Source organism: Macaca fascicularis, chromosome 5, assembly GCF_037993035.2.
Source record: "Macaca fascicularis isolate 582-1 chromosome 5, T2T-MFA8v1.1".
In the NCBI taxonomy this organism is placed as follows: Eukaryota; Metazoa; Chordata; class Mammalia; order Primates; family Cercopithecidae; genus Macaca; species Macaca fascicularis.
Window position 1 is genome coordinate 187,824,520 of NC_088379.1, and position 22,034 is coordinate 187,846,553.

General features: G+C 38.7%; 1 pseudogene; it reads left to right on the forward strand.

The window, feature by feature from the left end:
* Nucleotides 1-748: 748 nt before the first annotated feature.
* LOC102120388 (CBY1-interacting BAR domain-containing protein 1-like) lies at nucleotides 749-2,332 on the forward strand (annotated as a pseudogene).
* Nucleotides 2,333-22,034: the final 19,702 nt, after the last annotated feature.

Below are 22,034 nucleotides of genomic sequence, written 5' to 3' on the forward strand. Positions count from 1 at the left end.
GCTTGTCAGTTTCACTGGGTTTTGGGTACTCACTTTTCTTTCTTGTGCTGCTCCCATCCGTGTAATAAATGTGCATCTTTTTTCTCCTGTTCATTTGCCTACTGTCCTGGAGTCAATTATGAAATCTCAGAGAGTAGAAAGAAAGTGTTTTCTGTCCCTACAGGAGGCAGCCATTGCTCTGGTGGCACTCATCACTGTCTGCCTGGCGTCATGCATAAGTACCCAGTTGCCCCTAAAAGATTGCAAGCTCTGTGCTTGTGTAGATTGTGTCTCATTCATCTCCTGCAGGCACTCAAGACACAGGAAGAAATGGATGAAGTCTCTTATGTCCTAAGGCCTGCTAAGGTGCTTATGTAATCAATCTTGTCTTACCCTTATAATATGTGTTGCTTTACCTTTGATCATTGTAATGCCACTTATATAGCATGTTATCATTTATAAAGACATTTTCATATACTTTCTTTTCACCAACATTAATTTCCAACATCCTTCCATGCATGTGATATTTTGGGGACAGTGTAGCTATCTGTTCTTTTGCCCCAAAATTACAACCAGCAGATGGCTGCCTGTATCCCCACTTAGAGATGTTGCCTGGCCGACAGCTCTCTGACTTCACAAAGAGGTCATCAATCATCACAGAACCACAGAATCATGACGTGAGGGCGGCTTGCGCCCCAGCGCGCACCCAGGCCCCTTAGAGCCCCCGTCGTTGGGCTCCCCCGGGGTCCCTGGTTGTGCGCCAGGCAAGATGTTGAGATGCACATTGGAAAACCGGAATGTTCAAACCAAACAACGGCAAGCAGCTGTCTCAAATGTGGAGAAGCATTTTGGAGAACGGTGCCAATTCTTTGCTGCCTATGTACAGAAAACGGCCAGGCCGCGAGACGAAGCGGGCCTCCTGATGAATGAAATCAATTCATATGCCACTACAGAGACCCCACATCTAAAGCTGGGTCTGATGAACTTTGCTGATGAGTTTGCCAAACTTCAGGATTATTGACAAGCAGAGGTTGAAAGACTTGAAGCCAAAGTGGTTAACCCTTGAAAGCTTACGGAACCATTGTAAAAATGAAACGGGATGACCGCAAGGCAACATTCACAGCAAGGAATCGAGAAGCTAAGCAATTAACTCAAGTAGAAGGAACAGGTCATCGAAACCCACCTGAACGACATGTTATTGTATCTTTTGAATTTTGACCTTTAAAAAAACGTTTTTAAGGCCAGGCATGGTGGCTCACGCCTGTAATCAAAGCACTTTGGGAGGCCGAGGTGGGCGAATCACGAGGTCAGAAGTTCGAGACCAGTCTGGCTAACATAGTGAAACCCCGTCTCTACTAAAAATACAAAAAAATTAGCCAGGCGTGGTGGAGGGCGCCTGTAATCCCAGCTACTCAGGAGGCTGAGGCAGGAGAATGGCATGAACCCAGCGACGGAGGTTGCAGTGAGCCGAGATCATGCCATTGCCCTCCAGCCTGGGTAACAGTGCGAGACTCTGTCTCAAAAAAAAAAAAAAAAGAATGTTTTTTAAGGTTGTTACTGCCCAGCTCAGCCAGAAACCACATAAGGAGCGTTTGAGGTTCCAGAACACCTCCTTTCCTGAGAGGAGTCCCTGGAGCAGCGGTTTGGGGCTGCGCCAATTGCTTGGTCCTTCTTCCTTTGGACCAAAGGCAGACACAGAATTACAAAGAGCTGAAAGGGATGCCACCCGAACAAGTCATCATCTGGGGGAAACTATTGACAACTTTGAAAGGCAGAAAATAAAGGCTAGAAAGACTATATTTTCCAAATTTTTCACAATTGAAATGTTATTTCACAGCAAAGCTTTAGAGGCCTACACAGCTGCCTACCAGAATATACAAAAGATTGATGAGGATGAAGATTTAGATTTAGAGGTTTTCTGAAATTCTCTGTATGCACCAGATTATTCATCTCATTTAGACATGGTAAGAGCAAATTCAAAGTCACCTCATCAGAGATCACTGTCAGCTAAGTGTGTATCTGGAACAGGACAGGTATCTGCTACCAACTAAGAAAGGATCAGCCATCAGAAGATGATGAGGATGAAGAGTCAGATGTTACAGAAGAAGAACATTTTCTTAAGTAAACTACACATTTCCATTTCCATCATACATGACATGAAATCCACAGTGACTACATTGCAGAACTTCATACTCACTTTGATATGGTAAGCCTCAAAATGAAATGCAACTAGAAATGGAAAAATAACTGAAGGAAACTTATGCTGACCAAAAATGAAGGCTTTAAAAAATATTACACACCAGTCATTTCAACACCCAAAAAAAAAAAAAAAAAAAAAAATGACTTGAGTGTAGCAGTTTGTTCTCTACTACAGTTGAGAGAAAGAAATTATTGACCCTGAAAAGGAGTGTTTCGCTTAATATATTTTCAGAACTGGGAACAGGGTTGCCTCTTTTCTCCTTCTCCTCCTCTTCTTTTTCAAATTAACACCTCTTGTTTCCAAAAATCTACTTTACTAGATTCAGATTGCCTTCTTGTTTCATTCTACTTTTCATTTCGATTGCCTTCTTTCGTTCTCATTATCTCTTTCTCTATTTCTTGTAAATTTTCATCTCTTCGATTTTCCATTTATTTGAACCCTTCATAAATTCATTGTCTAACCATCTAAAATGTGGTATGAACAATAGTTATCTTATTCCCTTTTACATAATTTTTTAGTATCATTTGTTTTCCGTTCTTTCATCAGTGTCTCATTTTATGAATTTTCTACATTATCACTTCCTCCACTATTTCAATTATTTTTTCATTTAACATCCAGATGATCCAAAAACAAACAGAAAAACAAGTTCAGATGATTATATTACAAACTCCTGTGGGCCCACTATTCAGCTTTATCTGAAATTTTGCCAAATTTGTTTCAGGTTTTTGCTTTCTTGGGAAATAAAAAATGGGTTAAGAAAGTCCTTTTCTACTCCTGTTTCAGTAAAAACAAAATGTTATCATGAAGTGATGTTGAATTTTATCAGGTGCTATTTCTGTATTTCCCATAATGCTCTCATTTTTTCTCAATTTGTTGGTATGACAAGATAAACACAATTTTCTAATTTTAAACTCTTTGCACTCTGACATAAATCCAACTTGTTCATGATATGTTCTTATTTATATATTGCTAGAACTATGTTGGCCAAAATTTATTTAGGATTTTGTAACTATATCCACAAATGAAATGGGCTTATATTTTTGTATTGTTCTGTTCAAAATTATATGTGTTCATAAGATAAGCTGGGAAATGTTCCTCTTTTTCAGCTTAAAAAGTTATTAGATCATTCAGAAAACCATTTGTTGTACATGTAACATTTCTTTGTAAGATTGGGTTTTTGGTGGTTTGATTTGTAACTGTTGATAAAATCACGGAAGTGTGATTATTGATGCTTGCAAGTGATCTGTTCCTTTTCAAGTCTCTTTTGATATGCTACATTTATTTTAGGAAAATGTCCATTTTATCTTTTTTTTTTTTTCTTCAAATGTTTTCATTAAGTTGTGAATAGCATTCTCGTAGGGTTTTCAAAACCTCTATTCCTCTTTGGCAATGACTCATTTTAGTCCTAGTGTATTTGTGTGTGTGCTTTATCTCGTTTTTCCCTACTCAATCTTGCTTGCAAGTCATTCCATTTTATTTGTTTTTGCAGTCAATCAGCTTTAGGCTTTACAATCTTCTCTATCATTTCTTGTTTTTTGTTTCATCCATTTATGCTTTCTGTTAATCCCTTGTATCTACTATTTTGGAGTTTACTCTGCTGAGTAATGTGCAGAGCTAAATGTGCAGAGAAAGTTTATGTCATTACTTTTCAGTCCTTTCTTTTTTTCTAAGATTATATATCTCCCACTTATTACACTTTTTTAAAAAATTTTCAACTTTTATTTTAGATACAAGGGGTACATGTGCAGGTTTGTTATGTGGGTAGATTGCCTGATGCTGAGGTTTGGGGTGTAGATCCCGTCACCACCCAGGTAGTGGCACAGTATCCAATAAGGAGTTTTTCAGTCCACATCCCCTACTTCCCTCCCCACTCTAGTAGTCCACAGTATCTGTTGTTCCCACGTTTATGTCCATGTGTGCTCAAAGTTTAGCTCCCACTTACAAATGAGAGCATGAGGTATTTGGTTTTCTGTTCCTGTGTTAATTCGCTTCGGATTATGGCCTCCGGCTGTATCCATGTTGCTACAAAGGACATGGTTTTGTTCTTTTTTATGGCTATGTACTTACTACACTTTTGATGTGCTCTGCACATTATAATTTTCATGATCATTCAGTTACATATTATTTTCTCTCTTTTTTTTTTTTTTTTTTTTTTTTGAGACAGAGTCACGCTCTGTCACCCAGGCTGGAGTGCAGTGGCATAATCTTGGCTCACTGCAACCTCCGCCTCCCAGGTTCATCAAGCAATTCTCCTGCCTCAGCCTCCTGAGTAGCTGGGATTACAGGTGCGCCACCACACACGGCTAATTTTTGTATTTTTAGTAGAGACAGGGTTTCACCATGTTGGTCAGGCTGATCTCAAACTCCTGACCTTGTGATCTGCCTGCCTCAGCCTCCCAAAGTGCTGGGATTACAGGCGTGAGCCACACCCCCGGCCTCAGTTACGTATTATTTTCTAAGTGAAGCAGCAGCTTGGGATTGTGTTAAAAAGGATGTGTTCTGCCTCTGGGCAGAATCACATTGTTCCTCAGTTTCATTATCTGTAAAGTGGAAATAACGATAGTTCTTACTTGGGGTCCTATCAGGATTAAATGAGTTAAACATGTAAAATGCATGGAAGAATGTCTGGCACATAGTAAAAGCTCAACTACTGTTAGTAATTATCATTATTATAATTTTTTTCATCCTTAAGTCTTTAGAAGCTTTTTTAATCTCTAAAAATATAATCCTTTGTTGCCTTTTTTATTAATTTTGAATTATTGTACTGAGGTAAGAGAACGCAGCCAACATGATAAAAACGTTTTGCTGTCTACCAAAATTCCAGTATCATTTTTCACAGAAATAGAAAAAAAATCCTAAAATTCACATGGAACCACAAAAAAAACCCAAAGAGCCAAAGCAATTCTGAAAAAAAAATAAGTTGGAGACATGACACTTCCTGATTTAAATTTATATGACAAAGTTATAGTAACCAACACAGTATGCTACTGGCATAAAAACAGACACATAGACCAGTGGAATCAAACACAGAGTCCCAAAATAAATCCAAACACAGATAATCAGCTAACTTCTTTTTTTTTTTTTTGAGATGGAGTCTTGCCCTGTTGCCCAGGCTGGAGTGCAGTGGCATGATCTCAACTCACTACAACCTCTGCCTCCTGGGTTCAAGTGATTCTCATGCTTTAGCCTCCAGAGTAGCTGGGATTACAGGCGCCCGCCATCATGCCTGGCTAATTTTTGTATTTTTAGTAGAGATGGGATTTTACCATGTTGGCCAGACTAATCTTGAACTCCTGACCTCTGCTCGCCTCGGCTTCCCAAAGTGCTAGGATTACAGGTGTGAGCCACTGCACCCAGCCGGTCAGCTAATTTCTGACAAGGGAATCAAAAAAATACAATGGGCAAAGGATCATCTCTTCAGTAAATGGTGCTGGGGAAACTGGATTTCCACACGCAGAAAAATAAAATTAGATCCCTATCTTACACATGCATAGAAGTCAACTGAAAATGAATTAAAGACTTAAAATGTAAGACCTGAAACTGTAAAACTACTAGAAAAAAACATAAGGGAAATGCTCCATGACATTGGTCTGGGCAAGGATTTCTTTGGATAGGACCCCAAATATTCAGGCAACAAAAGCAAAAATAGACAAGATTGCATCAAACTAAAAAGCTTCTGCACAAGAAAACAACTAATAAAGTGATGAGACAACCCACAGAGTGGGAAAAAATATTTGCAAATTATATATGTGATGAAGGTTAGTATCGAAAATATATAAGGAATTCAAACTACTCAATGGCATAAAAACAAATAATCCAATTACAAAATGGGCAAAGAACCTGAACAGACACTTCTCAAAAGAAGACATAAAAGTGGCCATCAGGCTCATGAAAAAAATTGCTCAACATAGCTAATCATTAGGGAAATGCAAATTAAAACTACAATGAGATACCACTCGCACCTGCTAGAAAGGCTCTTATCAAAAAGAAGAAAGGTAAGTATAGGTGAGGATGTAGAGAAAAGGGAACCCTTGTACCCCATTGTTGGTGGGAATAAAAATTAGTACAGTCATTACAGAAATGCCATGGAGATTCCTCAAAAATCTGAACATAGAACTACCATGTGATCCAGCAATCTCATTTCTGGGAACATATCCAAAAAAATTGACATCAATATGTCAAAGGAATATCTGTACTCCTATATTCATTGCAACATTATTCCAATAGCCAAGATATGGAATCAACTAGTGTCCATCAACAGATGAATGGATAAAGAAAATATAGTTTATGTATACATAACAGAATACTCATCAACCTTTAAAAAAGAATGAAATTCTGTCATTTGGGACAACATGGATTAATCTAGAGGACAATATGCTAAGTGGCATAAGCCAGGCACAGAAAAACAACTATTGCATATTCTTACTTGTATGCAGGATCTAAAAATAGTCGAACTCATAGAAGCAGAGAGTAGAATGGTGGTTACCCAGAGGCTGAGTGGTTTACTAGAGGCTGAGTGGGAAAGGGAATGGGGTGTTGCTGGTCAAAGGGTACAAAGTTTTAGTTAGACAAGAGGAATAAGTTCAGATCTACTACACAGCAGAGTGACTATAGTCAATAATAATGCATATTTCAAAATATCTAAGAGAGGAAAGTTCAATCGTATTACCACAAAAAACATTGAGTGAGATGATGTATTTGTTAACTAGCTTGATTCAATCATTCTACATTGTAAACATATACCAAAGTATCATTGTACTCTATAAATATAATACAATTATGATTTATCAATTAAAGTAATATTAATTTTTTAAAAATTTTGTATTGGTATCTCCTTTGTGACCCTAACATGTTACATGTATGCCTAAACAATATGTGTACTTTCTGCCTGTGAGGCATAGAGGTTTTCTGTTTGTTTGTTTTTTGTTTTTTGTTTTTGTTTTGTTTTTTTTGAGATGAAATTTCGCTCTTGTTGCCCAGGCTGGAGTGCAATGGTGCTATCTAGGCTCAGCACATCCTCTGCCTCCTGGGTTCAAGCGATTCTCCTGCTTCAGCCTCCCAAGTAACTGGGATTACAGGCCCATACCACCACGCCTGGCTAATTTTTTTTTTTTAATTATTATTTTTAGTAGAGACAGGGTTTCACAATGTTGCCCAGGCTGGTCTCCAACTCCTGACCTCAAGTGATCCACCCGCCTCAGCTTTCCAAAGTACTGGGATTACAGGCATGAGCCACCACACCAGGCCTCCATTTAACTATTTTTTAAATCCTCAGTAACACTTTTTGCCTTCAACACCAAGATGCCCAATATTGTTATAGCCCACAAGGTTTGTTCCGTTTTGTTTTGTTTTGTTTTGTTTTCGGATAGTAGATGTTTGGTTGCCCCTTTTTGATTCTTTACTTTTGACCTTTCCATATCAGTAGGTATATCTCTTACAACAGAATACAGCAAGAATTTTAAAAACACAAGTTTTAACTGATACTATATCCATTTATATTTGTTAGAATTACTGATATATTGGATTTATTTCTGCAATCTTGTTTTTGTGCTTCTTTCCATACTCTGCTTCTTATTTTTCCTTTCTCATCTCCTAGCAAATTAACCATTTTCATCATCCCTCCCTTTTATTTTCAACTCATTTTAAAGTTGTATGTTCTTTTTCATTCTTTTGGGAATTACTCTTACATTTTCTAGATGTATGTTTGACTTAAAACCAAGAGTTAATCAATATGCTTACTCATTTCACAAACACCATTAGGATTTAAAAACACATTTTAAAACTCCCAAAACCTTATGTGTCATTTTAGTTACAAAAACACATTTTAAAACTCCCAAAACCTTAGGTGTCATTTAGTTACAAAATTGTTTTCACACCCTCAAATTAGCTATTATTGAGTTTGTTCTTTGACATAGTTAGTGCTTTTTAGACTTTGCCGAAAATTTATACATTTCTTTGCTATTTGTTTTTGTAACTTGGTCTTTCCTTCTGAGCACAGTTATCTTCTTCCTGAGGAGAAAAATCAAATGGTTCTGTCAGTGAGTCTGTGAAGGTAAATACATGGTAGTGGTGTTCCCAAGCCAAGAAATGCACATGAACTGGTGTCCTTGAGCTGGGACTGTGGATTTATGCTGATCTTTCTCTTTAAGGTTATTGCCTTTCACAGTTATCAGATTTATGCACGGATCTCAGTTCTTACCTTCTGTCAACAGTAGGCCTATGGCCCCATTCCTTGTGCCTGCATGAAAGTTAAACCCAAGTCCCTGTTCTCCAGGGATGCTCGCCTACGGCTGCTTCAGACCATGTGCTAGCAGCTCTGGTTGTCATTTCTGGTTACTTCTCTGGGCAATGCTTTCTTGAGCACTCAGGTCTACATGTTAGAAAATATGTGTTCTAGTTTTACTAGCATTTGTAGTTCTTTAGAGGAGAGTTTTCAAAACATTAGGTCCACAGTATTGCCAAACCAGAAGTCTTAGATCTACAGTTTATTTTACAAAAATTTCCTTCCTGGATTTAGATCATATTTCTCTGTGACACTGTCATGTGTAACTTTTCTCTCTCCCAAAAGTCTTCAGTAGATTGTAAAATACATTGTATAAATAAAATTTTTCAAAATAACTTTAATAACCACTTTTACACTGAGCAGAATATGTCTCTCATTCTCTCAAAAATGATCAGGAGATAATTTTTTCATTTATGAGTTTCTATTGCAGCTTTCATTTTCTTATGTAGACACAATTTCAGAGACAATTCAATTTCAAGTTTGTTGCTGTTATCATAAAATATGGACTCAGTATAGACATTTAAAATACTAGATGGTTCATAGAAATAAAATATTTCTGCACTAGACAGGCAGGCTGCCAATAGTTTCCAAGTACAAGTTCTGCCAAATCCCTTTCCCAAGAACCTTATGAACCAGGTAACCCTGTGAGGAATGCACATTACAAACTCCTGAACACACTAAATATATAAATTGCTTTTCAGAATATCTTTAGCAATATGTTCTTTAGTGATATGTTATGTCAGTGACAGTCTTGAAAGGTCCTAATTTTATGTGTCAGACACACACACACACACACACACATTTGTTTGTTTTTTAAATCAAAATATCTGGTAAAGGATAATATTGGGTTCATGTCTCCATTTATGGCCAACGAATAACAGTAATGGAGAAAGTCAAAAAAAAAAAAAAAAAGCTCCCCCATTGATGTGTCCTGTACTGTGATCAAGATAAAGAAAAGATTTTTCTAGATCATAAAAGTCAGCATCTTAGAAGTGTCCAGGAACTCAATAAAATATTAGCAAATCAAATTCAACAACACATCAAAAAGATTAAACATTATGATCAAGTGGGATTGATTGCTGGCAGGCAAGGCTGGTTTAACACATGCAAATCAATCAATGAGATACATCACATTAGTAGACTAAAACATAAAAACCACACAATCAGATCAATTGACACAGAAAAAGCACTTGACAAAGTTTAACATTCCCTCTTGATAAAAATTCTAAACAGTTTAGGTATAGAAAGAAAGTTCCTCAACATAATAAATACCATTTACAAAAACCCACAGCTAACATAATAATGGGAGAAACTGAAAATGTTTCCTCTAAGACCTGGTACGAGGCAGGGATACCCATTCTCACCACCCTATTCAACATAGTACTGAAAGTCCTATCAAGAGCAATTCGACAAGAAAAAGAGATAAAAAAATCTATCTGAATTGGAAAGGAAGAAGTAAAATTATCTCTATCTGCAGATTACATGATTTATATGTAGAAAATCCCAAAGATTCTACTAAAAACTGTTAAATATAATGAATAAATTCAATAAAGTTGCAAAATACAAAATCAACATGGAAAAATCCATGGCATTTCTATACACAAAACAACTTAGCTGAAAAAGAAATTTAAAAACCATAGATCATGATGCTCCTCTAAAGAGAAAAAAGAAAGATGAAAGGAGTTAATTAAAATTTTTTTAAAGAAATTTAAAAACCATCCCATTTATAATACCATAAAGAATAGGAATAAATTAAACCAGGAGGTGATAAATCTGTATGCTGAGACCTACAAAATAACGATGAAAGAAATGGAAAGGGACACAAATAAATGGAAAGATATTCCATGCTCATGGACCAGAAGAACTGTTAAATGTCTGTGCTATCTAAAGCAACATGTGGATTCAATGCATCTCAACCAAAATCCCAACATTCCTCACAGAGATAGGAAAAAAAATCCTAAAATTCATATAGAACTGCAAAAAAACTCCGAATAGCCAAAGCCATTCTGGAACCAAAAAAAAAAAAAAAAAGTTGGAGACATCACACTTCCTGATTTAAATTTATATTATAAAGCTATAGTAACCAACACAGTATGATACTGGCATAAAAACAAACACATAGACAAGTGGAACAGAATGGAGAGCCCAGAAATAAATCTAAACACATATGGCCAACTAATTTTCAAAAAGGATACCAAAAAGACACAATAGGGAAACAATAATCTCTTCAATAAATAGTGCCGGGAAAACTGAATTTCCACATGCAAGAGAATGAAATTGGACTCTTATCTCACACCATACACAAAAAAACTTAGAATGGATAAAAGACCTAAAGGTAAGGCCTGAAACCATAAAACTCCCAGAAGTATGCATAGGGTAAAAGCCTTGGCAATGATTTCTTGAATACCACACTAAAATGCAGGCTATAAAAGTAAAAATGAATAAATGGGACTATATCAAACAAAAAAGTTTCTGCGTAGCAAAGGATACAATCAACAAAATGAAAAGGCAATTTACAGATTAGAAAAAAATATATTTGCTAACTATATAACAGATGAGGGGTTAAGGTTCAAGATTTGTAAAGAATTTGTACAACTTAATAGCAAAAAATCCCATATAACCTGATTTATAAATTTCTCCAAAGATGACATGAAAATGGACAACAGGTATATGAAAAGCTTCTTAGCAACACTAATGATTATGGAGATCAAAACCATTATGACATATCGCCTCACACCTGTTAGAATAGCCATTATCAAAAAGACAAGAAATAACAAATTTGGGGAGGGTATGCGGGAAAAGGAACACTTGCACGCTGTTGGCGGCAATGTACGGTTGACCCTTGAACAACACAAGTTTGAACTGTTTGGCTCCACTTCTATGTGAATTTTTTACAGTAAGCACATTGAAAACATGTTTGGAGACTTGTGACAATTTGAAAAACTTGCAGACAAACTGTATAGCCTAGAATTGTCTTTAAAAATAAGAAAAAGTTAGGAATGTCATGAATGCACAAAGCATGTGTAGTAAATTTTATCATTTACTACCTTAAAGCATACACAAATCTATTATAAAAAGTTAAACAGGCAAACATAGACTGTACTTGGCACCATTCATGGTCAAGAGAAATGTAAACAAATGTAAAGATGCAGTATTTACTCACAACTGCATAAAATTACCTGTGGTAATACTGTACTACTGTGAAAATCTTGTAGCCACCTCCTGTTGCTGTTGCAGCAGAACTCAAGTGTTGTGAATGTCCACTTAAAACGCTGTGTGACGCTGATCATCTCTCAGTGGGCAATTCATCTCGCCAGTAAATTGTGCATTGCAGTAAAAAGTGATCTCTTGTGATTCTCATGAATATTTTGTTGTGTTTAATGCAATACCATAAACCTCAAATAAGACCATGGGACTCATAAGAAGTGCCACTAGTAATGCTGGAAGTTCTCCCAAGAAGCAATTAAAAATCATGACATTATAAGAAAAAGTTGAATTGCTTTGATGTGTACCGTAGATTCAGGTGTGCAGCTGTGATTGCCACCATTTCAAGATAAATGAATGCAGCATTCAGACCATGTTTAAAAAAAAAAAAATGGAAAGGAAATTGTGAAGTTATCCCTACAGCTAGACCAGAAGGCATGAAAACCTTGCAGTTTTTGTGAAATGCCTTTTTGTCTCATATAGGAAATGCAGCTTTTATGTGGGTGCAGGATTGCTATAAAATGGGCATACCTATAGGCTCTAATATAACTGGGGGAAAAGCAAAGTCATTAGATGATGAGTTAAATGATAAAGAAGGTGAAGGATCTAAAGGTGGAGAATTTGGTTGGGCGTGGTGGCTCACGCCTGTAATCTCAGCACTTTGGGAGGCTGAGGTGGGTGGATCTCCTGAGGCCAGGAGTTCAAGACCAGTCTGGCCAATAGAGTGAAACCCCATCTCTACTAAAAACACACAAATTAACTGGGCGTGGTGGCAGGTGCCTGTAATCCCAGCTACTCAGGAGCCTGAGGCAGGAGAATTGCTTGAACCCAAGAGGCGGAGGTTGAAGTGAGCCAAGATCACACCACTGCACTCCAGCCTTGGTGACAGAGTGAGACTCCGTCTCTAAATAAATGAATAAATAAATAAATAAAGGTGGAGAATTTAATGCCAGCAAAGGATGGTTTGATAATTTTGGAGAGAGGTTTGGCTTTTAAAATGTCAAGATAACAGGAGAAGCAGCTTCTGTTGACCAAGAGGCAGCAGATGAGTTCCCAGATGCCATTAAGATGATCACTGAGAAGAGATACCTGAATGAATCAGTTTTTCTGTTTTTTGTTTTTTGGCTTTTGAGACAGAGCTCGCTCTGTCACCCAGGCTGGAGTGCAGTGGCGATCTCAGCTCACTGCAGCCTCCTGGGTTCAAGCAATTCTCGTGCCTCAGCCTCCTGAGTAGCTGGAGTCCCAGCTACAGGTGCATGACACTACACCCAGTTAATTTTTGTATTTTTTGGTGGAGACAAGGTTTCACCATGCTGATGGCTGGTCTTGAACTCCTGGCCTCAAGTGATCCACCCACCTCGGCCTCCCAAAGTGCTGAGATTACAGGCATGAGCCACCACGTCCGGCCCTGAATCAGTTTTTAATGCAGACAAAAGTGCCCTATTCTGCAAGCAAAAAATGCCACAAAGGATATTTATTAGTAAGGAAGAGAAGCAGGTACAGGATTTAAGGCAAGAAGGGATAGGCTAACTCTATTGTTGTAGGCAAATATAGTTGAATTTATGAAAACAGGACTGCCCTTATCTATAAAACTGCAAACCCCAAGCCTTGAAGGGAAAAAATAAACAGCTGCCAGTTTTTTGGTTATACAATAAGAAGAGCTGGACAACAAGAACACTTTTTTTGGATTACTTCCATCAATGCTTTGTCCCCAAAGTCAAGAAGTACCTTTGCAGTAAGGGATCGTTTTTTAAAGTTCTTTTGGACAATGCTCCCTGGACACCCAGAACCTCATGAGTTCAAAACCAAAGAAGTCAAAGTGGTCTACTTGCCCAAACACAGTATGTCCAATTCAGTCTCTAGATGAGGGGAGCCTAAGAACCATAAGGCTCATTACACACTGCAACTCTATGGAAAGGATTGTCAATGCTATGGAAGAGAACCCCGAAAGAGAACATTATGAAAGTCTGGAAGGGTCACACCATTGAAAATGCCATCATCGTTAGGGACAAAGCCATGAAAGCCACCAAGCCCACAACAAGAAATTCCTGCTGAAGAAAACTATGTCCAGATGTTGTGGATGACTTCACAGAATTTACAACAGAGCCAATCAAGGAAATCAAGAAAGAGACTGTGGATATGGAAAGAAAAAAAAAGCTAGAGAGTAAAGGGTTGCAAGATATGCATCTTGGAAAAACAAGATACACACACACACACACACACACAAATGTGTTTTGGTTTTATTGTTTGTTTGTTTGGTTTTTTGAGATGGAGTCTCACTCTGTCACCCAGGCTGGAGTGCAGTGGCACAGCACGATCTTGGCTCACTGCAACCTTTGCCTCCCAGGTTCAAGCAATGCTCCTGCCTTAGCCTCCAGAGTTGAGATTACAGGCATGCACCACGACGCCCAGCTAATTTTTTTGTATTTTTCATAGAGATGGTGTTTCACCATGTTGGCCAGGCTGGTCTCAAACTCCTGACCTCAAGCGACTCTCCTGCCTTGCCCTTGCAAAGTGGTGGGATTACAAGCATGAGCCACTGCACCTGGCCATAAACACATTTCATATTAATATAAATGGCATATTTTTATTAAAAATAACTATATTTTTAAAACAAGAAAATCAGCAAGAAAGGTGGCATTGTTTTATCTGCAAATCTCTTTAGTGTCTCACTTAACAAAAGGTGGCCCACTTTGGCCTCTCCAAAAGAAGTTTTAAGACACAGGAGAAATTCAGGAGTGAATAGACACCACACTAGAGGAATTAACAGACAACAATGATGGAGGTGAGTGCTTCCGAACCAGCGCCAGACAGCGAGGCAGTGCCAGAAAACAAATTGACATTAGATTATCTGGCAGAAGGGTTTTGATTATTCAAGACTGCTTTTGACTTCTTTTACAACATAGACCCTTCTATGATATAGGCAATGAAACTAAAACACACGGTGGAAAAATGATTGGTATCATATGCAAATATTTTTAGAGAAATGAAAGAGCAAAAATGTCAGGCAGAAGTTACAACATATTTCCATAAAGTTACACCTAGCGTTCCTGCCTCTCCTGCCTCCTCTTCCACCTCCTCCACCTCTTCCACATCTGCCAACCCTGAGGCAGCAAGACCAACCCCTCCTCTTCCTTCCTCTCAGCCTACGCAATGTAAAAATGACAACAATGAAGACCTTTATGGTGATCAACTTCCACTTAAAGACTAGTAAATATATTATCTTTCAGGTTTAATTAATGTCAATACATAACAGTTATACATATTTATGGGGTACATGTGATATTTTAAAACAAGCAAACAATGTGTAGTAATCAAATCAGGGTAACTAGAATACCTAAAACCTCAAATATTTATCATTTCTTTGTATTAGAAACATAATTCCACTCTTTTTGTCATTATGAAATATATAATAAATTATTATTAACTATAGTCACCCTATTGTGCTCCCAAGTACTAGGTCTTATTCCTTCTATCTAACTATATTTTTGTATCCATTAATTATTCCCTTTATCTGTCCACCCTTCCCCTCCCTACCAACTACCCTTCCTAGCTTCTGGTAACCATCATTCTCCTCTCTGCTTTCATGAGTTTACTTTCGCTTCCAAACTCCGACATATAAGTAAGAACTTGAGATGTTTGTTTTTCTGTGCCTCACTTTTTTTTCACTTGACATTGGTTCCTCTAACTCCATCCATGTTGTTGCAAATGACAGGATTTCATTCTTTTTTGTGACTGAATAATATTCCATTGTGTATATACACCACATTTTCTTTATCCATTCATCCATTAATGGGCACTTAGGCCGATTCCACGTCCTGTCTATTGTGAATAGTGCTGCAATAAACCTGGGAGTACACATATCTCTTCGACATACTGATCTCCTTTCTTTTGAATATATACCTATCAGTGAGATTGCTAGATCACATGGTTGTTCTATGTTTAGTTTTTTGAGGACCCTCCATACTGTTCTCTGTAGTGGCTGTACTAATTTACACTCCAACCAACAGTGTACAAGTGTTCCCCTCTCTCCACATCCTCTCCAGTATTTATTATTGCCTGTCTTTTGAATAAAAGCTATTTTAACTGGGGTGAGTTACTACCTTATTGTAGTTTTGATTTGCATTTCTCTGATGATTAGTGATATTAGACATTTTTTCATATACCTGTTGGCCTTTTGTATGTCTTCCTTTGAGAAATGTCTAGTCAGATTGATTGCCCATTCTTAACTGGATTACTTGGGGTTTTCCTCCTATAGAGTTGTTTTAGCTTTTTAAATATTCTGGTTAAGAATCCTTTGTCAAGTGTATGGATTCCCTCAAGAGCATCAGCTTTCCCAGAGTGCTCTACAAATGCTATCATTCTCTATGTGTGTCAAGGTGTTCAGAAGGTTGGGAAACTGCCCCATGGTGAGGTGTTAACTCTGATGCACCTCACAGAATCTTAATGGATTTAGGTTTAGGCTTTTGAAAATAAAATCTTGTTTTCTCCTTTTTTTTTTTGTTCTGCCATGTCACATCCCACCTTTGAAACAATGAGTCAAGCTTGCCACTTGTTCAAAAAAGAAAACTAGAAAGAAAAAAAGGACATAGAGTAGTATCTCTAAAACAATTCCTAAAGTGTGGTCCACGGACCCCCTAAGAGTCTGGAGACTCCTGGAAGGGGTCTGTGAAGTCAAAACTCTTTTCATAATAATATTAAGATGTCATTTGCTCCTTTCACCCTCATTCTTTCCTGAGAGGACAGTGCAATTTTCCAGACACTACATGATGTATTATGATGTAATACATTTACTGTTGACGTTCATGTGATAATCCAGCTGCCTTTTGTTAAGTGAGACACTAAAGAGATTTGCAGAGAAAACAATACCACCTTTCTCGCTGATTTTCTTCTTTTAAAAATATAGTTATTTTTAATAAAAATATGCTGTTTATATTAACATAAAATGTGTTTATGGCCAGGTGCAGTGGCTCATGCTTGTAATCCCACCACTTTGGAAGGGCAAGGCAGGAGAGTCTCTTAAGGCCAGGAGTTCGAGACCAGCCTTGGCAACATAGCAAGACCCCCATTTCTACAAAAAAATGTTTTTTAAAAATTAGCCAGGAGGAACAGGAAAACTAAACACGACAGGTTCTCACTCATAAGTGGGAGTTAACCAATGAGGATACATGGACACAGGGAGGGGAACATCACACATCATGGCCTGTCAGGGGATGCGGGGCAAGGGGAGGGAGAGCATTAGGACAAATACCTAATGCATGCGGAGCTTAAAACCCAGATGACGGGTTGATGGGCAGCAAACCACCATGGCACATGTATACCTATGTAACAAACCTGCACGTTCTGCACGTGTATCCCAGAACTTAAAGTAAAATAATAAATACATAAATGAATAAGAATCCCTTGTCAGGCTGGGTGTGGTGGCTCATGCCTGTAATCCTGGCACTTTGGGAGGCCAAGGAGGGCAGACCACGAGGTCAAGAGATCAAGCCAACATGGTGACATGGTGGCCAACAAGGTGAAACCCTGTCTCTACTAAAAATACAAAAAATTAGCTGGGCGTGGTGGCACGTGCCTGTAGTCCCAGCTACTTGGGAGGCTGAGGCAGAAGGATTGCTTGAACCTGGGAGGCGGAGGTTGCAGTGAGCTGAGATCATGCCATTGCACTCCAGCCTGGTGACAGAGCGAGACTCCGTCTCAAAAAAAAAAAAAATAGTGTGTTATATTCAGGATTTTTGCCAAATGGGCAGATCATGGCTGTACTTGTGACCAGTTGGGGCCAAGGACAGTGCGGGGCTGAGAAACGGGTAACTGTTGGATGATGAATATGTTAATTTTTTCCATCCTAGTAACTATTTCACTATATATGTATTTTGTGGGTTTTGTTGTTTTGAGACAGAATCCCACTCTGTTGCCTAGGTTGGAGTGCCGACACACAATCTCAGCTCACTGCAAGCTCTACCTCCTGGGTTCGAGGGATTCTCATGCCTCAGCCTGCCGAGTAGCTGGAACTACAGGTGCGCACCACCATGCCCAGCTTATTTTTGTATTTTTTCTAGAGATAGGGTTTCACCATGGCTGATCTCCAACTCCTGGCCCCAAGCGATCCTCCCATGTTGGCCTCCCAAAGTGCTGGGATTACAGGCGTGAGCCACTGTGCCTGGCCTATATATGTATTTTATAACATCATGTTGTATACCTTAAGCATACACAATAAGAAAAAAAAATTTTAGATAGAAGTGTCAGGGTAGCTGTGTGGAAAAATCACCATAGCAAATGTGATGGGCTCCCCCTTCCAGTTTCCCACACTCAGTAAAGCGGCCCTGTGCAGACAGAGCTGCTCCTCTGTGCTTTTCACTATTGCTTTGGGCGAGAGAATAGCTATACATGTAGAATTTAGCCATGTATAGTTGTAAAGCCAGCAGGTGTAACTGTGACCAGAGAGAAGGAAAGCTGTGGCAGTTGTCCCAGAGCCACTCCTGGTACCTCCTCCCTCGCTCCCTGCAGAAGTCACCACTCTCCTGACTTTTGTGGTAGTAATTTGTTTGCTCTTTATCTCCTCCATGCGTGCACTCTAAACAACAGAGAATCACTTTGTCTATTTATGAACTTTTTAAGGAACTTTAAATAAAACCATGATGATTATATCGCTTTGCGATTTGTTTTCTCCTTGGCGTTGGTTCATCCTGGTTGTGAGTAGCTTAATTCATTCATTAGGGTTGCTATATAATAATCGCTCTATGACTATACTATGATTGATTGATTGATTCTATTGTTGCTCTGCCATATTTTATGACAATAACCTCCTCCAAATCCTCTGTATTTACCACTGTGCCTCCCATCCTTTGCACCCCAGGGGTGAACATCTAGCTCTTTACATACTTTGGACATAATATATTGCTTTTGTCTTTGGCACTCAAGAGAATCTACAGTTGTTTATACTTTTCTCGAAATTCTTGGAATGCCAAGAGTTGCTTGATTAGTGATAAATAATATTCTTAAAGTCATTTTTTTTCACCTTCAATCACAGCATTTATCTCAGATAAGACCCATAGTGAGCAGTCAGCAACTTCTTGTGTATGATAATACTGAAGATGCCTGGCTGGTCACCAGAAACACTTCAAAGCAGAGGTTTTTTTGTTTGTTTTGTTTTGATTTTGGAGACAGTTTCACTCTTGTTGCTGAGGCTGGAGTGCAATGGTGCGATCTCAGCTCACCACAACCTCCACCTCCCGAGTTCAAGCCATTCTCCTGCCTCAGCCTCCCGAGTAGCTGGGACTACAGGCATGTGCTACCACGCCCGGCTAATTTTGTATTTTTAGTAGAGACGGGATTTCTCCATGTTGGTCAGGCTGGTCTCTAACTCCTGACCTCAGGTGATCCTCCCACCTCACCTCCCAAAGTGCTGGGATTACAGGTGTGAGCCACCGCACCCTGCCAGCCCACATTTTCTTAATTACTATTTTTTCTTTTTTTTTTTTTTGAGATAGGGGTCTCATTCTGACGCCCAGGCTGGAGTGAAGTGGCACGATCTCGGCTCACTGCAGCCTCCACCTCCTGAATTCAAGCAATCCTCCCTCCTCAGCCCCTTGAGCAGTCGGGACCACAGGTGTGTGCCACCATGCCGGGCTAATTTTTGTAATTTTTGTAGAGATAGGGTTTCGCCATGTTGCCCAGGCTGGCCTCAAACTCTTGGCCTCAAGCAATCGGCCTGCCTCAGCCTCCCAAAGTGCTGGGATTGCAAGGGTGAGCCAGTGCGCCCTGCTCACATTTTATCTATCCATCCCTTGATGCTTGGGATGCTTCCACATTTTGGCTACTGTGAACAATGCTGCTATGAACCTTGGTGTACAGATATCTCTTCGAATATCTGCTTTCATTTCTTTTGGATTATATACCCAGAAGTTTAATTGTTGGATCATATGGTAGTTCTATTTTTAATTTTTTGAGGAACTGCCATGTTTTCTACAGTAGCCACACTATTTTACATTCCCATTAACAGGCACAAGGATTTCAATCTCTCCACATATTTGCCAACACTTGTTATTAGCTGTTTGTTGTTTTTTAATAGTGGCCAACCAAATGGATGTGATGTGTATCTCATTGTGGTTTTCATTCACATTTTCTTTTTTCTTTCTTTCTTTTTTGGAGATGAGGTTTTGCTATGTTGCCCAGGCTGGAGTGCAGTAGCTATTCACAGGAGCAATCATAGTGCACTGCAATCTCAAGCTCTGGGCCTCAAGGGATCCTCCTGCCTCAGTCTCCTGAGTAGCTGGGAGTACAGGCTCATGGCAGCATGCCCAGCTTTGATTTGCATTTCCTTAATGATTAGTGATGTTGAGCATCTTTTTGTGTGCTTATTGGTGGTTTATATATTTTCTTTGGGGAAATGTCGATTCACTCATTTTTAAAACTGGTTGTTGGCTTTTTGTTGCTGTGTTTTCATTCTTTATATATTCTGGATATGAACCCCTTATCAGACATATGATTTGCAAATAATTCTTCCATCCCATAGGTTGCCTTTTCACTTTGTTACCTATGTCCTTTGATGCACAGAAGTTTTAAATGTTTGATGTAGTTCACCTAGCTAATTTTTGTTTTGTTGTCTGTGCTTTTAGTGTTAATACAAAAACTCATTGCCAAATCCAATGTCATGGAGCTTTTCTCCTATGTTTTATTCTAGGAATTTTATAGTTTTAGGTCTTCTACTTCAGTTTTGAGTTAATTTTTATATACAATGTAAGGTAAGGGTTCATCTTCATTTTTTTTTTCTTTTTTTGTCATGTCAATATCCAATTTTTCCAATACTATTTGTTGAAGAGATTCTCTTTTCCCCTGGTATTGGCACCTTGTTGAAAAACATCTGACCATATATGGGATGGTTTATTTCTGAGTTCTCTATTCTATTCCATTGGCCTACATGTGTGTCTTTTTACCAGTACCACACTGTTTTGATTATGATAGTTTTGTAGTAGGTTTTGAAATTAGGATGTTTGAGACCTCCAACTTTGTTCTTCTTTTTCACCATTGTTTTGGCTGTTTGGAGGTCCTAAAGATTCTATATGAATTTGAGGGCTATAAGAATGTGACCTGCTTCTTTTTCTCAAATTAAGCTTGTGAGTTTCTCCCAAGTTGCACATTGTGGTAGTTCATTTATTTCCAGAGTCCTATTTATCCAGTCTACTCCTGTTGAACATTTGGGACCTTTCCATTGGGGCTACTAAGAACAGTGCTGCTATATACACCCCTACATATATTTTCTGGCATGATTGTGTAACAGTTTCTCAAGGGTATATCCATAAGAGTAGAATTTGTATGTTTATCTGCAACTCTATAGAATAATCCCTGACTATTTTCCAAATGGTTACCTGTTTATGGCATGTAAGATTCCATTGCTCCACCTTTTTATGTATTCACCTGCTATGGTTTAAGTGTTCCCTCCAAAGCTCACCTTGAAGTTTAATTGCCATTGTAACAGTGTTGGGAGCTAGAACCTTTAAGAATTGATTAGGTCACAAGGGTGGGGAATGGATTAATGCCATTATCATGGAAGTGGGTTAGTTATGGTGGGAGTTCAGCCCCTTTTCTCCTTGCCTCATATGCTCACTTGCCCTTCTTCCCTTCTGCCATCCTACAATGCATCTGGAAGTCCATCACCAGACATGACCCCTTGAACTTGGACATTCTAGCCTCCAAAACCATGAGACAAATAAATCTCTTTTCTTTAAAAATTACCCAATCTGTGGTATTCTGTTATAGCAGCAGAAAACAGACTAAGGCATCACCAAATTTTGTTTTTATCACAGTAAAAAATATTAGAAGCAACCCAAATAGCTATCAATGTGCAGTTAGCTAAATAAATTATTACAGAGCCATACAGTAGAATAATTTACAGCCATTAAAAGTGACAAGAACAGCTCACCTTTATTATCTAGGCACCAGGCTCTGTTCTAAGTGCTTTCCATATATCATCTAGTTTGACTCTCACAATGACTCCATGAGGTAAATGTTATTATTCTGCCCATGTTACAGGTGAAGAAACTGAAACACAAAGACATTAAATTACTTCCTCGGGTGGGGTGTAGTGGCACACGCCTGTAATCTCAGCACTTTGGGAGGCCAAGCGGAGTGTATCATGAGGTCAGGAGTTCGAGACAAGCCTGGCTAGCATGGTGAAGCCCCGTCTCTATTAAAAATACAAAAAATTAGCCAGGCATGGTGGTACATGCCTGCAGTCCCAGCTACTCGGGAGGCTGAGTCAGGAAAATTGCTTGAACCCAGGAGGCAGAGGCTGCAGTGAGCCAAAATCCCACCATTGCACTCCAGCCTGGGCGACAGAGCAAGACTCAATCTAAAAAAAAAAAAAAA